Below are 12,498 nucleotides of genomic sequence, written 5' to 3'. Positions count from 1 at the left end.
GTCAGCAGCAGACTTGGAGCCATAAACCTGGGACAAAGTTTCCAGACTGGTTCTTAATTGTCAGGAGTAACAGTTGGTGATAAGAGCTGCAGAGTTGCTTATTGACACCGGGAATGCTAAACTGAGCCAGAATTGCTCCCGTCAGTTTACTGGGGGAAAAAAAATCACATCAACAGTCATACGGTCTGGGAAAGAGGGAAAGTGTAAATATTTAGCAAAACAAACTCTTCAGAAGGTTCAGTTTAACACTGTCCCTTGTGTGGGGGGCAGAAGTCCAAGGTAGTGGGGTACACTAGCGGGTTGGGGGGACAGTTGAGGAGAGGAAGTGTCACCAGGATGAACAGGGACAACGGGCCATAGTGCCCACCTAGGTCCTGGGGCGGGCCTGGGGGGAAAGATTAATCTCGGTGAAGAAAACTTTATCGCACACCCAAACCACCTGGGAAGCTTGTTCAGCAAGCTTCTGTGAAGGCCTTTTCCACCAGTTTGATTCAATCGGTCTAGGAATCTGAGGAGATTGAGAAGCAGTGCAGGGACCCACCATTTGTCTGGTGCCTACTTGGTCCCAGGCACATCATTACCGCATTATTCCCTTATCGAGTCCTTACAACATCTCTCTAAGGTAGATCTCTTCCCATTTTACAGATGAGGGAACTGAGGCTCAGGGAGGTGGCAATAGGTGCCTGAAGCCTCACAGCTGGGCAGTGATGGCGCCTGGATGGCAATGGCATGTAGCGGGGAGTTGGTGGCAGGGAGCTGCTCACAGGAACAAGACACGAGAACAAGTCAAATCCTTCATTACTAGGCCTGGTGCCAAATGTCAGAGCAGGACCAGAGATACGACAGACCACAGGTGTGGTCCCAGAGCTGGGATGGTGCCAAACCTATGCTCGGTAGTGAAGGAAATCTTGGGGTGAGGTAGGGATGTAAGGAGGGAGGACCAAAAGGTAGAGAGAGGAAGAGGAGGCCGGGCCCAGAAAACCAGTCAGACCAGAGGCTGCAGAAAGCACAGGGGGAGGTGGTGTGATGGAGGTCAAGCACTGGTCCGCTGGAGGAGGGGGCTGGGGACTCCTCTGCACCCCCGCCCTCCTGCAGTCCTTTCTCCTTGAGCTTCTTTCTTCCTCTGGATCTTTTCATGTTCCTTTCTTACTTCTCCTTTCTTCCTGTTTCTTATCTTCCCCGTTAGAGGAAGGTTTTTAGCTTCCCTCAGAGATCCAAGGCGTGTCCTCCCAGCATGTCACATACTCCTCACAGGATGTCAAAGAGAACAATCAATTGCTTAAGTAAAGGAAAACATCAAAATCTGATCCCTTTGCAATCAAAATCCCCACCCGTCTTCTTCCCACAGCACGTACATCCTCAGCTGGCCCAAAGCCCTCCTCGGTGGCGCCTTCCCACAGAGCTGAGATCATCCAGGGCTGAGAAGAGCTGCCTGCAGTTCCCTGTGGCAACAGCACTTAGCAGCATCTCATGTTTAATGCAAGTGAGCTTCTGAGACAGGAAGGCTTTCAAGATACAGCTTGAGATACCTAAATGCTGCCCTTTACAGAGCAAACAGAAGTATACACAACCAGTGTGGGTTTTCCTAGTTCAGAATAATTGTGTTCTCATCTGTACAGATTTAAGCAAACCAGTTCTGTCAGAAAGAAGGAAAATCAATATGCCCAAGGGCCTCTGTGGGCCAGAGAGGTCTAGGTCCCCTCCACTTTTTGAGTCTCCCAAGTACTTTTAAAATGAAGAAATGCCCAAATTGGGTTTTAAAAATTGCAGTGGATTGTAAATGCTTCATTAGCAAGTTAATATTTTTAACGCAAAAGATATAATGCAATGTAATTGTTCTAGTTACAAGCTAATTACTGGATTTGTAGAAAGTAATAATTCATAGTACACCTTAGGTAACAGGACATGGGGTAAAGCTGTATGTTGAAAAACTTCTTTCAATCCTGTCAGTGTATCATTCCTTTGGAAATAACATAAAAAGTCTAAAATGGAAAACTTTTGCGTGGCCATGTTCAAGCTAACGATATTGGTGACCGTGGAGGTTTCCCTTCTGTTAACACGGACACTCTTGTCTTTGAGTAAGTCCTACCGCTCTTCCTACTGTGTCACCCATTCGGAATCGTTCTGTTAATATATTAGCGTCCTCTAGCCTGTCTTAAGAATGCTCAAATTGGAAGGGCTTTATAAATACCATATATTTAATCCAACAGCCTTTCTTAGCCTATTTGAATCCAAAGCAGCATGCCAACTCAATGCATTGCTGCAGAACTCTTTTTTTTTTTTTTTTTAATGGCCCTGGTGCTCCTTGATGAAACTGCTGATTCTAGGATTAGGGTAGGAAATACAGGAGATGAGCCTGGAGCATCTTGCAGTGCCAGAAAGTAAGGAAATGATCAAAAACCAACCAAAAGAAACCCCTACATTGATTGGACTGTCAACAGGACATAGGAACCAACTGAAAGAGCTCCCAATGGCCAAAGCTGGAGCAATTTGAGCAGTAAAATCAAGGAAGCAGTATCGGCTTATAACCCAAAATAGAAAATAAATATCCATGAGTCTATATTGATACAAATGATTGAATAAATAAAGGGGGAGGGGGACATACATTTTCCTTGGAGAATTGCAAATAATTTATGTAGACACTCCACCTTCAACGAGATAGCATGTAACTCCTAGTTCTTAAGTGTGGGCTACGCATTGCAACTTGGTTCCAAAGAGGGCAGTGTGGAAGGAGGTGGGGAGTAACTTCATTGTGGGAATGCAGTCAAGGGAAGATAAAATATAATATTAAACCAGGCCAAATGTATGGACTTGTGTGCGTTTATCTGAGTCTAGATTTAATGTGTCAGCTCACCCAGCTGGACGTGGCTCTAGCAGTTTTCGTGGTTGATTTAATGATGTGTGTACTCATTGGTGCCTACATCCGATGAGGTGAGATGCTAGAACTTCCTAGTGTGATGTAGAAAACTCATCCAAAGACTTAGGGAGACAGGAACGTAGATTTACGTAGGCCATGAATACCCAGCCGTATCTCTGGGTGGAATCCATTTGCCAATGTCCTCACCAAGGTATGAAGAAATATATCAGTATCCTCGGAAAGTTCTGTGGGGCTATGCTCCCTAGGCTGAGGTTCATGGCGGAAGATGCTGCCATTGAGATAGGTCCTGTCAGGACAATAGAAACCATATCGTAGAGATTTCAGCAGAGGGAATTTAATATGGGAATTAGTTGGAGGGCTGAGTGAGGAAGAGGATCATTCTCTGTGGTCATCCGGAAGTAATAACCCAGGATGGGCCCTGGGAAGCTGGGGCTCAGGGCTCTGACAGGGGGTGCTGCGTGCTGCTGTTGCTGCCTCTGGAAGGACTGATGCTGTTTCTGGGAGAGCTTAAGTAATACAGAGGCCAAAACCGACTGCTGAGACCCCACTGCTGAGCTGGTATGTCAGGAACAGCAAGTAAACTCAGAGAAGTTCCTTTTCTCCTCTGGTTTCCCCTTCTCCTCTGGAACCCCTTATTGACAAAAGCTAGAAAGCTAGCTAGTAAAGAAGAAATCTAATGTGTGGAATCCCAGCCCTACATCATAAAGAATAGAGAAGAGTGGATTTGGAACAGAAGGACAAGAACTTCATAACCTGCAAGAAACTCCCCTCATCCCCTCTACTTTAAAAAGCAAACCTCTCAAAGACACACACTTTCTTGGACTCCCCTCCCCTTGCCATAGCCAGACAGGGTTTTAGTAAATATTGGCTGAGCATCACGGATGATATTACTACAATCCTGTACCACAGCACAATCCATTTAGGATCTCAGATCTCAATATTTATGAACACAGCACTCAACTATAGTGTTTTATGTATTTAGCTAGAAAGGTTTTTTCCACTCTATTCAGGATCATTTTGGAAAGTCACATCAGGAGAGCAGAGCCCTGCCTTTTTGATAAGTGGCACAGCCTCTTGATGTCAGTGGTCTTTATGCACACAGATGCTGAAAGCAGTTTAACTACTCCTGTAAAATACATTTTTCTTCTTCTTTTTTTTTTTTTTTAAATCATTGTAAGAGACAGGGATCAGCTCAGCTTCCATGGTGATGTGGGGATTTCTGAAGAGTTTGCAGATTAAAAAAAATGTAATGCAGGGTCTGAGAAACTTGTAAGGTCTTTCTACATATAATCCTAGAACCAGCAGAAAAACTCAGCATCTACATCTACCCAACATCTTTCTTATCCAAAAAAGGCTGATAGTGAGGGTTTCTGTTTTAAGGCATCATGGCATCAGTTGAGTGATTGATCACACAGCTCAATGGAGGAAGGGCCAAAATACAATAGGCTTGTATCAGAAAGTATAGCAATGGCAAGCTGCATGATGAGGACAAAGAGCTTTTCATAATGGCCTTAAAATGGTGTTGATATTGAAATGCTCAGCCCAGAAATATCTATGTCAAATTAATTACACTTCCCTAGTCTTTTTCTTTCTATTGAAATAAAAATAATAAATGAGCAAAACACTACTTGGCAAGATATATGTCAGCTTTTTCTTTGAAAGACTCAGAACTCAATGAATATCAATTATATTATAAGCTATGCATATAAAGATTCCAACCATTAAGAACTGTGCAGAAGATGGCAGAAGAGTAAGATGTGGAGATCACCTTCCTCCCCACAGATACCTCAGAAATACATCTACATGTGGAACAACTCCTACAGAACACCCACTGAACACTGGCAGAAGACCTCAGACCTGCCAAAAGGCAAGACACTCCCCACGTACCTGGTCATGTGGATGAAAGGCTCTTGGTGCTACAGCCAGGAGTCAGTGCTGTGCCTCTGAGGTGGGAGAGCCAACTTCAGGACACTGGTCCACAAGAGACTTCCAAGCTGCATGTAATATCAAACGGCGAAAACCTCCCAGAGATCATCTCAACACCAGCACCCAGCTTCACTCGACGACCAGCAAGCTACAGTGCTGGACATCCTACGCCAAACAAATAGCAAGACAGGAACACAACCCCACCCATTAGCAGAGAGGCTGCCTAAAATCAGAACAAGGCCACAGACATCCCAAAACACACCACCAGACGTGGACCTGCCCACCAGAAAGACAAGATCCAGCCTCATCCACTAGAACACAGGCACTAGTCCCCTCCACCAGGAAGCCTACACAACCCACTGAACCAACCTTAGCCACTGGGGACAGACACCAAAAACAATGGGAACTACAAACCTGCAGCCGGCAAAAAGGAGACCCCAAACGCAGTAAGATAAGCAAAATGAGAAGACAGAAACACACACAGCAGATGAAGGAGCAAGATAAAAACCCACCAGACCTAACAAATGAAAAGGAAATAGGCAGTCTACCTGAAAAAGAATTCAGAAGAATGATACTAAAGATGATCCAAAATCTTGAAATAGAATGGACAGAATGCAAGAAACATTTAACAAGGACCTAGAAGAACTAAAGAGGAAAAGAGCAACGATGAACAACACAATAAATGAAATTAAAAATACTCTAGATGGGATCAATAGCAGAATAACTGAGGCAGAAGAATGGATAAGTGACCTGGAAGATAAAATAGTGGAAATAACTACTGCAGAGCAGAATAAAGAAAAAAGAATGAAAAGAACTGAGGACAGTCTCAGAGACCTCTGGGACAACATGAAACGCACCAACATTCGAATTATAGGGGTTCCAGAAGAAGAAGAGAAAAAGAAAGGGACTGAGAAAATATTTGAAGAGATTATAGTTGAAAACTTCCCTAATATGGGAAAGGAAATAGTCAATCAAGTCCAGGAAGCACAGAGAGCCCCATACAGGATAAATCCAAGGAGAAACACACCAAGACACATATTAATCAAACTGTCAAAAATTAAATACAAAGAAAACATATTAAAAGCAGCAAGGGAAAAACAACAAGTAACACACAAGGGAATCCCCATAAGGTTAACAGCTGATCTTTCAGCAGAAATTCTGCAAGCCAGAAGGGACCGGTGGACATATTTAAAGCGATGAAGGAGAAAAACCTACAACCAAGATTATTCTACCCGGCAAGGATCTCATTCAGATTTGACAGAGAAATTAAAACCTTTACAGATAAGAAAAAGCTGAGAGAGTTCAGAACCACCAAACCAGCTTTGCAACAAATGCTAAAGGAACTTCTCTAGGCAAGAAACACAAGAGAAGGAAAAGACCTACAATAACAAACCCAAAACAATTAAGAAAATGGGAATAGGAACATACATATCAATAATTACCTAAATGTAAATGGATTAAATGCTCCCACCAAAAGACACACACTGGCTGAATGGATACAAAAACACGACCCATATATATGCTGTCTCCAAGAGACCCACTTCCGACCTAGGGACACAAACAGACTGAAAGTGAGGGGATGGAAAAAGATATTCCATGCAAATGGAAACCAAAAGAAAGCTGGAGCAGCAATTCTCATATCAGACAAAATAGATTTTACAATAAAGACTATTACAAGAGACAAAGAATGACACTACATAATGATCAAGGGATCAATCCAAGAAGAAGATATAAAAATTGTAAATATTTATGCACCCAACATAGGAGCACCTCAATACATAAGGCAAATACTAACAGCCATAAAAGGGGAAATCGACAGTAATGCATTCATAGTAGGGGACTTTAATACCCCACTTCCACCAATGGACAGATTGTCCAAAATGAAAATAAATAAGGAAACACAAGCTTTAAATGATACATTAAACAAGATGGACTTAATTGATATTTATAGGACATTCCATCCAAAAACAACAGAATACACATTTTTCTCAAGTGCTCATGGAACATTCTCCAGGATAGATCACATCTTGGGTCACAAATCAAGCCTTGGTATATTTAAGAAAATTGAAATCATATCAAGTATCTTTTCTGACCACAACGCTATGAGACTAGATATCAATTACAGGAAACAAACTAAAAAATACAAACAAACGGAGGGTAAACTGTATGCTACTAAATAACCAAGAAGTCACTGGAGAAATCAAAGAGAAAATCAGAAATACCTAGAAGCAAATGACAATGAAAATACGATGACACAAAACCTACGGGATGCAGCAAGAGCAGTTCTAAGAGGGAAGTTTACAGCAATACAGTCCTACCTTATGAAACAGGAAACATCTCAAACAAACAACCTAACCTTGCACCTAAAGCAATTAGAGAAAGAAGAACAAAAAAACCCCCAATGTTAGCAGAAGGAAAGAAATCATAAAGATCAGATCAGAAATAAATGAAAAAGAAATGAAGGAAACGATAGCAAAGATCAATAAAACTAAAGGCTGGTTCTTTGAGAAGATAAACAAAATTGATAAACCATTAGCCAGACTCATCAAGAAAAAAAGGGAGAAGACTCAAATCAATAGAACTAGAAATGAAAAAGGAGAAGTAACAACTGACACTGCAGAAATACAAAAGATCATGAGAGATTACTACAAGCAACTCTATGCCAATAAAATGGACAACCTGGAAGAAATGGACAAATTCTTAGAAATGCACAACCTTCCAAGACTGAATCAGGAAGAAATAGAAAATATGAACAGACCAATCACAAGCACTGAAATTGAAACTGTGATTAAAAATCTTCCAACAAACAAAAGCCCAGGACCAGATGGTTTCACAGGCGAATTCTATCAAACATTTAGAGAACAGCTAACACCTATCCTTCTCAAACTCCTCCAAAACATAGCAGAGGGAGGAACACTCCCAAACACATTCTATGAGGCCACCATCACCCTGATACCAAAACCAGACAAGGATGTCACAAAGAAAGAAAACTACAGACCAGTATCACTGATGAACATAGATGCAAAAATCCTCAATAAAATACTAGCAAACAGAATCCAACAGCACATTAAAAGGATCATACAACATGATCAAGTGGGGTTTATCCCAGGAACGCAAGGATTCTTCAATATACGCAAATCAATCAATGTGATACACCATATTAACAAATTGAAGGAGAAAAACCATATGAACATCTCAATAGATGCAGAGAAAGCTTTCGACAAAATTCAACACCCATTTATGCTAAAAACTTGACAGAAAGTAGGCATAGAGAGAACTTACCTCACCATAATAAAGGCCATATATAACAATCCCACAGCCAACATCGTCCTCAATGGTGAAAAACTGAAACCATTTACACGAAGATCAGGAACAAGACAAGGTTGCCCACTCTCACCACTCTTATTCAACATAGTTTTGGAAGTTTTAGCCACAACAATCAGAGAAGAAAAGGAAATAAAAGGAATCCAAATTGGAAAAGAAGAAGTAAAGCTGTCACTGTTTGCAGATGACATGATACTATACATAGAGAATCCTAAAGATGCTACCAGAAAACTACTAGAGCTAATCAATGAATTTGGTAAAGTAGCAGGATACAAAATTAATGCACAGAAATCTATTGCATTCCTGTACACTAATGATGAAAAATCTGAAAGTGAAATTAAGAAAACACTCCCATTTACCACTACAACAAAAAGAATAAAATATCTAGGAATAAACTTACCTAAGGAGACAAAAGACCTGTATGCAGAAAATTATAAGACACTGATGAAAGAAATTAATGATACAAATAGATGGAGAGATATACCATGTTCCTGGATTGGAAGAATCAACATTGTGAAAATGACTCTACTACCCAAAGCAATCTACAGATTCAATGCAATCCCTATCAAACTACCACTGGCATTTTTCACAGAACTAGAACAAAAAATTTCACAATTTGTATGGAAACACAAAAGACCCCGAATAGCCAAAGCAATCTTGAGAAAGAAAAACGGAGCTGGAGGAACCAGGCTCTCTGACTTCAGAGTATACTACAAAGCTACAGTAATCAAGACAGTACGGTACTGGCACAAAAACAGAAATATAGATCAATGGAACAGGACAGAAAGCCCAGAGATAAACCCACGCTCATATGGTCACCTTATCTTTAATAAAGGAGTCAGGAATGTACAGTGGAGAAAGGACAGCCTCTTCAATAAGTGGTGCTGGGAAAACTGGACAGGTACATGTAAAAGTATGAGATTAGAACACTCCCTAACACCATACACAGAAATAAGCTCAAAATGGATTAAAGACCTAAGTGTAAGGCCAGAAACTATCAAACTCTTAGAGGAAAACATAGGCAGAACACTCTATGACGTACATCACAGCAAGATCCTTTTTGACCCACTTCCTAAAGAAATGGAAATAAAAACGAAAATAAACAAATGGGACCTAATGAAACTTAAAAGCTTTTGCACAGCAAAGGAAACCATAAACAAGACGAAAAGGCAACCCTCAGAATGGGAGAAAATATTTGCAAATGAAGCAACTGACAAAGGATTAATGTCCAAAATTCACAAGCAGTTCACACAGCTCAATAACAAAAAAACAAACAACCCAATCCACAAATGGGCAGAAGACCTAAACAGACATTTCCCCAAAGAAGATATACAGATTGCCAACAAACACATGAAAGAATGCTCAACATCATTAATCGTTAGAGAAATGCAAATCAAAACTACAAGGAGATATCATCTCACACTGGTCAGAATGGCCATCATCAAAAAATCTAGAAACGGGCTTCCCTGGTGGCGCAGTGGTTGAGAGTCCACCTGCCGATGCAGGGGACACAGGTTTGTGCCCCGGTCCGGAAAGATCCCACGTGCTGCGGAGCAGCTGGGCCCGTAAGCCATGGCCGCTGGGCCTGCGCGTCTGGAGCCTGTGCTCCGCAACGGGAGAGGCCACAACAGTGAAAGGCCTGCGTACCGCAAAAAGAAAAAAAAAAAATCTAGAAACAATAAATGCTGGAGAGGGTGTGGAGAAAAGGGAACACTCTTGCACTGCTGGTGGGAATGTGAACTGGTACAGCCACTATGGAGAACAGTATGGAGGTTCCTTAAAAAACTACAAATAGAACTACCATATGACCCAGCAATCCCACTACTGGGTATATACCCTGAGAAAACCATTATTCAAAATGAGTCATGTACCAGAATGTTCATTGCAGCTCTATTACAATAGCCAGGACATGGAAGCAACCTAAGTGTCCGTCAACAGATGAATGGATAAAGAAGATGTGGCACATATATACAATGGAATATTACTCAGCCATAAAAAGAAACGAAATTGAGTTATTTGTAGTGAGGTGGATGGACCTAGAGTCTGTCATACAGAGTGAAGTAAGTCACAAAGAGAAAGACAAATACTGTATGCTAACACACATATATGGAATCTAAGAAAAAAAATGTCACGAAGAACCTAGGGTAAGATGGGAATAAAGATGCAGACCTACTAGAGAATGGACTTGAGGACACGGGGAGCGGGAAGGGTAAGCTGTGACAAAGTGAGAGAGTGGCATGGACATATATATATATATACACTACCAAACGTAAAATAGATAGCTAGTGGGAAGCAGCCGCATAGCACAGGGAGATCAGCTCGGTGCTTTGTGACCTCCTAGAGGGGTGGGGTAGGGAGGGTGGGAGGGAGGGAGACACAAGAGGTAAGAGATATGGGAACATATGTATGTGTATAACTGGTTCACTTTGTTATAAAGCAGAAACTAACACACCATTGTAAAGCAATTATACTCCAATAAAGATGTAAAAAAAAAAGAAAACAGAAAAACTGTGCAAATTTTATTTCAATGTCAAATTCCAAAGAAAAACACCCAGAAATTGCTATGCACATTTGCACTTACAGCTTTTCTTTTTAGGATGTGGTTTTGAACCCAGACTCCAATGAGTCATGTGCTCTTGCCGACAGTATTTTCAGGGAAAGGCTTTCCTGAAGCTGCATCACACTGACTCATTTTAAGGAAAATGCACGTCTTCGTAAAATAGAACCTATTGTCAAGGAGTCCAAGGTATACAGACTATTGGGATAATATTTATATCCTAAAAGTAGACGTTACCTTCCCGACTTCCATTTCTGTTGGAGCCCAAAAGCAATTCGACTTAAGAAAAAGATTTCTATTCCTAATCATTTCTAAAACGGAACTGAAATAATGATCGCAGGACACCCAAATAATTGAAGCGGCCAACAAAGATTACAGAACCATAAAATGCTCTGTGACTTGCTACACTGTTGATAATAGCAACAGGATAAAGAGATTTAAGAAGGAAAGCATATTTTAAACATGGAAGAATAATGTTTAAGGAATGGCCAATTTGTTTCCCTCTAGAAATCTTGTACATGGTTCTCTTGGGAAGTCTGATCAATTAAAACCCTATGTGCTATTCTATTTATGAGTGGAATGAGGAATACATTTCTCGCGTTATTACATAAATGAATCTCATCTTCAGGGCTTTGAAATATAACTTTACCCAGACTATAGCGAATTTGGGTGCCATCTCATCTTTCTGCATAACAGTGAAATTGATTTTATGATTCCTTACTCATAAATTACAGGACTGAGGCAGTAACAGACTTAGAGACGCTTTTGCTTTTTCTCCTCGAGTCTCAGAGGCTGCGCATGTCACTTGCTCTTTTTTTCTTCTTCTTTTTTTTTTTTTTCTGAGCCACAGAGAGCTCCTCAAGCTTGCAATTCTGGATATAGTTCTCAACCGAAAAATGTGTTTTGAAAAAGACTGATCTGTTAGACCCAGAATGTGTTCTTGCCTTATTTAGATCTTCCAACCTGGATATTTCCCCTGAAAACTTTAGCACATCATTGGTATTAAATATTTTGTTAAGAATTAATAGAATGATCACCATGCAAATGAATGTATATAACATGGGTACCATTATGAAACTAAGCTACAAAACTCAAAGGATGTCTTTTCTCCTCACCTTTGCAATGAGAGTAAAGTAACCCACGGTAGTGTTTGAATTCCTGATGCTCCTACTGGGTCCTACGTTCGTGTCAGGATTTGGCTACTTAGTCAAGAGAATCAATACCTAATGCCCTTTATAAGAGGATCTCTGTTAATTCCTTCATATACTGATTAGTCTAACTAGAGGGAAGAGTAAGGTCATATAAAATTATAAGGCACGCTGCATTTCCTTTAATTCCTCAGACTCACTCCCGGGAGATCAGGTAATTCCTTGAGGTTACCTCAAGAAGGCTGAGGTTAGGAAGGGAAACAGAAGTCAGGTTTCCTCATCTTGTCCTGGCAGGTGTGACCCCCAGCCTATCCACCTGCCTTCTAGCCTGACCCCTGCCTTCAATTTCAGGAGCGGATGGAGTTATGAGGAACAGTGGACGTTTACACATTCCATCTTCACACACATCCAGCACGTGGCTTCCAAATTCACCTTTTCTGTCTCCATCAGCCCATTTCGTTCTCTCTTAATTGGATACGCAGCGACCTGTGCCCCAATCCGGCAGAGAATAAAGAATGTGGTCAAAGGAGCATTGAGTTCAAGCTGGGAGAAAGGTTTGGTTCTACAGATTTACTAAACCAAATCTTACCCTAATGTTCCCATCATTTTTTGAAGCCTTCTTAAATCTTTTGGTTTAATATTTCAACTGACTTTTTGCCTTCTCT

The sequence above is a fragment of the Phocoena sinus genome, chromosome 16 (assembly GCF_008692025.1).
Source record: "Phocoena sinus isolate mPhoSin1 chromosome 16, mPhoSin1.pri, whole genome shotgun sequence".
NCBI lineage: Eukaryota > Metazoa > Chordata > Mammalia > Artiodactyla > Phocoenidae > Phocoena > Phocoena sinus.
The sequence above is the reverse complement of the archived record's forward strand: the minus strand, read 5'-3'. Positions refer to the sequence as shown.